The sequence below is a fragment of the Kogia breviceps genome, chromosome 2 (genome assembly GCF_026419965.1).
Source record: "Kogia breviceps isolate mKogBre1 chromosome 2, mKogBre1 haplotype 1, whole genome shotgun sequence".
NCBI classification, from domain to species: domain Eukaryota; kingdom Metazoa; phylum Chordata; class Mammalia; order Artiodactyla; family Physeteridae; genus Kogia; species Kogia breviceps.
In genome coordinates, this window is record NC_081311.1 from 143319490 (window position 1) to 143325489 (window position 6000).

The window sequence follows — 6000 nt, forward strand, 5'->3', positions numbered from 1 at the left end:
GCAGGGGACACGAGTTCGTGCCCCGGTCTGGGAAGATCACACATGCCGCGGAGCGGCTGGGCCCGTGAGCCATGGCCGCTGAGCCTGCGCGTCAGGAGCCTGCGCTCCGCGATGGGAGAGGCCCGCGTACCGCAAAAATCTTTAAGGGCTTCCAGTGTATCAAATTTTAATCCACTCTATTCGATAAAAGCCACACCCTCAAATCTCTGTGAGACAGGCCCCCTCTATCTTGGATTTAGAGTCAGGTGCTATGGGACAATGCCTTTAAGATTCTCAGGGGTCCTTTTGTCTAGCAAAGAAAATCCAAGAGATGTGCACTTAAAATTCTTAGAAGCCCTATCATCTAGCTGGCAGCACCTTGGATTTGATTCTTGCCGGCAAAGTCCTGGCTGGGACTCTATATTCCTGTTTCATCATATGCAGCTTAGAGAAACCAACTGGTACTTGCAATATTCTGCCTGCAAATCTCCTTAGCCATACTGACAAGTTCATGAGGTATGTTTTCTATCTTGTATTGATGTATAACTACAGTCAACAGGGTTGCCAGACTTTCCACCACCACTTAACAGGGGTTGCCTTTTCTCCAGTATCCAATAACATTGTTATCACCCTCCTTCCAACTTCATTTACAGTCTCCTCAAAGCCCTTCTGGCCTCTGCCCTCCAGCTGGTTCCAAAGCGAATGCCACATGTTTTTAGCTGTTTATTACCATAGCACCTCACTTCCAGATTCCAATTTCTGTTGTAGTTTTCTATTGTTATATTAAAAAAAAAAAAAAAAACAGCCCCAAACTTAGTGATTTCAAATGACTGCAGTCATAGTGGTTGGATCTATAACATACACATGCTTCTTTACTCACATGTTTGGTCCCTCAGTGCTCTTCCTGTGGCCTCTGTCTCCACATGATATCTCATCCTCCAGGGTCACCATATGAGGCAGACATCTCTCCAGCAGGATAGTCTGGACTTCTTACATGATGGCTCAGGGTTCCAAGGTACAGAAGGTGAAGTGCCAGCTCTCTTAACCTGCGCGCTTGGAAGTCCCGGAAAGCCACTTCTGTTATGTTCTGTTGGGCAGGGCAAGCCACAAGACCAGCGCAGATGGAAGGGGAGTGGAAATAAACTCCATGTTATTAACTGAATGTTTGCATCCCCCTAAAAATTCATATGTTGAAATCTAGTCCACAGTGTGATGGTATTAGGAGGTGGGGCCTCTGGGAGGTAACTAGGTTATGAGGATGGAGCCCTCCTCAATGAGTTTAGTGCTCTTCTAAGAAGAGGCCAGAGAGCTAGCTCTCTCTTCCTGCCATGTGGGGAGGATACCACATAAAGTCAGCCATCTACAACCTGGAAGAGGGCTCTCACCAGGACCCAAACATGCTGCCACCCTGATCTCAGGACTTCCTGCCTCCAGAACTATGAGAGATAAGTTAGTTTGTGCAGTTTTGCTATGGCAGCCCGATCTGACTAAGAAATGACTAAGCTAAGAAGTGACTATGCTTCACTTCTAAAGATGAGGAACAAAATGTGCATTCAGGGAGGGGAGGAACTGTTGGGGCTCAAGTTTAGCCCCCAATTTTATCACAACGGTTAAGTCTAGCACTGCCTTGTTTAGAGTAAATTGCAGGAAGTCTGGGTTCTGACTCCTTATATGTTAGTGCATGTACGTGTGGAGGTAGATCTCTGACTAGAATAAGCGCTGCCACTCTCACCCTCAAACCCTGATTCAGGTCATCGGGGAATGTTATGCCAGACATTAGAAGATTGCCGAGTTCCCTCTCCCCTTTTCTCTTTCCTTTCTTCCCTCTTTTTCTTTCTTTTTTCTCTTTCCTGTTTCTTTTTTTTTTTTTCTTAAAGAGGCCATGGTCTTGGTAAAGAAGTTAATCTTGCTTCTAAGTCAAATTAATGATATTTCCTTTGACTCAATCACCTTTTCTTGAACTATAAAATGCTATTTCAATCAATTACTATTTACTGTTTTTCTCAAAGCAGTATAAGAGAGTGTGTCAAGTAGTATATTACTTATTACTGGTAGATTCCACTCCTGGCTGTTTGACTTACAGACTAGAGACTCAGACTCACCACTAAGACTTCAGTATGTGTAATGAGACTTTTAAACAATGGGCATAAATAAGAAATGTTCAATGCATGTAGAAGTCTTAAATTCAAACAAAAAGGAAATAAGACCAAATGATTAAAAGATTAAGTTTGACTCTGTTTTTTAAAATCTTAAATCAGATAACTTCATAGCTTAAGGATGATAGACAAGTATAGCAAGGCAAAATAAACTAGCCATGGGGCAGAAAATTGTAGTAAATGGTTTATTTCTATGTAGCATGTCCACTGTGTCATATAGACCTTACTTTAGTCTCTAGTAGCTTTATTCACTTTATTTTTTTGTTGAGATATAATTCACATACCATAAAATTCACATTTTTAAGATGTACAACTCAGTGTTTTTCAGTATATTCACAATGTACAACTATTACCACAGTCTAATTCTAGAATATTTTCATCACCCCCAAAAGAAACCCTATACCCATTAGCATATACTCATTGGCTCTTTGTGTCTGGCTTCTTTCTTAGCAGTACCATATATCAGTAATTCATTACTTTTTATGGTCAAATGGTATATAATTATACAGATAATACCACATTTTATTTATTCATACATCAGTTAATAGACAATTGGGTTTTCACTTCTTGACTATTATGAATAATACTATGAACATTTGTGTACAGCTTTATTCACTTTAAAGATTCCTATAGAATATCCTAAATGAACAAGATTAATGCTTTTTCATTTTTAGTTTTTATTTTAATATTATAGAGAGTTTGGAAAAGAAAGCTGTCTAAAAGAAAACTGATTTCTGGAGGGAGAAATTAGGGCAAATAATGAATAGTTAGATAAAGTGCAGAGTGTGAAGTTAGAAATTACAGGTCCACTCTACTAATCAAACTCATAACCCCAGGAGGATGACAAGAACATAAAAGAGAATTCAAGCTGTTTTTCAAGGGTAGGTGGGATTTATATAACAAAACTTAAATAAAAGTTCTCTGGTTTCAAGATTTACGGGAACTATAAAGCAAATAAAATTGCCTTCTTATGAAGATTTAGGCAAAGAATTCTTTCTAGCTAGTTATTTAACATCGAAAAAGGCAGAGTGCCTACTTCTCCTGTCCTGTTTCTTGTTTTGAGGGTGTGTTTTGTTTTTACATATAATTAATGGTCCCCAGGTGTACTTGTTTCTCTATCTTTTCACTTTCATCTTCCTTAGGGAACAGAGGTTTCCTATATTCCCCAAGCCCAAAGTTTAAAAAAGACCAAACAACAGAGCCATGTTGACAGCATTTTTAGGAAATTTTCCTTTTGGGTCTAATATCAAACTCTCCTGTATAATCTCAGCACATGTCTCCACTCATTAACACTGACTTCAGGACCCTGTCGCTACCTAAAGCTTCTCTTTCCCCTGAAACTTTTCTGTAGAAACCTCTTTGTTTTCACCACCGCTTCCTTTCCACCTGCACTTCACATGTCCTCTCTTTCATTAAACCAGCTCTTCAGCCTTCTCTCTACCTCATAGTCCTAAGTTGTCAGACTTCTAGCCTCTCCCGGTTCCTTTTCTCTCCCCTGGCCTGGATCCCAAAATATCAGCCACTCTCTCACCAGCTCCCCCAGTTCCCTCAGCCTGGGACTTTGGCCTCATCAACTCTCTCAGCCATCCAAACAGAAATCCACCTCGTTCAATTTCTCTGTTCCAGGACTACTATTCTCCGGCCCCTCCACCCGCCTGTGAAAGCCATGCACTCCACTGAGTATAGCTCAGAAATGATTTTATTCCCTTTCTATTCACGATGGTCACTCCAAATCTTTATTATTCTCCTCAAGTCCCAGATTTTATCCACCATCCTCTTAACAGAAGCAGAAACAAAAGCAAAAACAGAGGCATCAGGCAGGGACTCCTTTAATGCCCCTCCATCTGTTAAGCTCTCTGAATCTTTCCTCATCCTTACATCTTTCTTCTTTTCTTCACTGACTGCCTTCTCCGTGCCTTTTGTGCCCTTGGCTTCCTTCAAGACCTCATCCTGTCCACTTTCTCATAACAGCTTTGGGTTCTTCCACACCATCTCCTCCCCTGCAGTCTCTACATAGCACGCTGAAAACTTCCTTCCAGCTTCCTCATCTCTCTGGATTCACCCTTAACTTCCTAATTAGTTTCCTTGCCTTCAAACACTTTCCCTCTTTACAATCCAATCCCCAGTGCAGACAGAGCATCCACCAACAAAAATATGGTTGTGCCATTTCCATAATCTAAAATTTTGGGGCTTCCCCGGTGGCGCAGTGGTTAAGAACCCACCTGCCAATGCAGGGGACACGGGTTCGATCCCTGGTCCGGGAAGATCCCACATGCCAGGAGCAACTAAGCCCGTGCGCCACAACTACTGGGCCCGCACTCTAGAGCCCGTGAGCCACAACTACTGAGCCTGTGTGCCACAACTACTGAAGCCCATGCACCTAGAGCCCGTGCTGCACAACAAGAGAAACCACTGCAATGAGAAGCCCGCGCACCGCAACGAAGAGTAGCCCTGGCTCACCGCAACTAGAGAAAGCCCGCACACAGCAACAAAGACCCAATGCAACCAAAAATAAATAATAAATAAATAATTTTTTTAAAAATAAGATAAAATAAAATTTTCCATGGCTTCTCATAGTCTCCAGGATAAAATCCAAACTCCACAGCCTGGTAGACAAGACCCTTCATCCTGTGAGCCCCATCTACCTCTCCAGCTGCATCTCTCTCCACTCCCCAAAGAACACGTTACACATCTGCTACAGCAAACACCCAGTCATCATCATATACTTTTCATGTCTTCATGTCCCTGCCTAGATTGCTCTCTGTTATGGGATGAATGTGTCCCTCCTCCCAAATTCATGTGTTGAAGTCCTAACCTCTAGTACCTCAGAACTGACTCTTTGGAGACAGGACCTTTAAAGAGGTAATTAAGGTAAACTGAGATCAGATGGGTGCTCCCTAATCCAAAATGACTGGTGTCCACGTAAGAAGAAGAGATTAGGACACAGACAAACAGGGAAGGCCATACGAAGACACAGAAAGATGGCCACCTACAACCCAAGGAGAGAGACCCTTGGAAAAAACCCAACCCTGCTGATATCTTAATCTTGGACTTCTAGCCTCCAGAACTGTGAAGAAATTAATTTCTGTTGTTTAAGCCACCCAGTCTGTGGTACTTTGTTATCACAGCCCAAACAAACTAATATACTTCCTATGTACTCTTCCAGAATCTCCTTCTAAATACCTACTATTTAGGCCACCTACTGCCTCCTTCAAACTTTGTGAATCCCATCTCTTCTCTAAGACACTTTTCTTATTAGCACACAGCCCCTCCTACCTTGAGCTCCATTCCTCCAGGGAGTCCTGAGCTACCTACAGACTCCATTACATTGTCACCCTCATCAGTCATCAAGGTTCTATATGCCTCAGTTGCTTCTTTAATGCAGAAATAGTGAGAGTAGCATCTATATTACCGTGTGATCAAACTCTAGACACGAAATATTAGGAACAGATATTTCTTTTCAGAGACACCAGTAGCCTTAGAAACCATCATAATTTCACATCCATATGAAAATTTCTCAGTATCTTCTAGTAGACCAACAACGTGACGTGATCTGAAAGCATATTGTGTCACACGGATGTTTGTTCAAGAAGTTTCTGTGTATTTTAAAGATTCTTGCCATGTACAATTAATGACATTTAATAATTTTGAACATTGAGCTTTTAAGATCTTACCTGTAGTGTTTATGCCACCTAAAAGTGTGTTTTAAAGCATGGGGGTAAAGGATATGGGGGCATTTTACATAAGGAAACAGGTAGTTGTAGAGTGTTGCTTTTTAAAGACACCCCCCCAAAAGAGTAATCCTTGAAGATGTGAAATAGGTTACAACCTTTGCCAGACCAGCTGGAGTTCTTACAAGACTCAA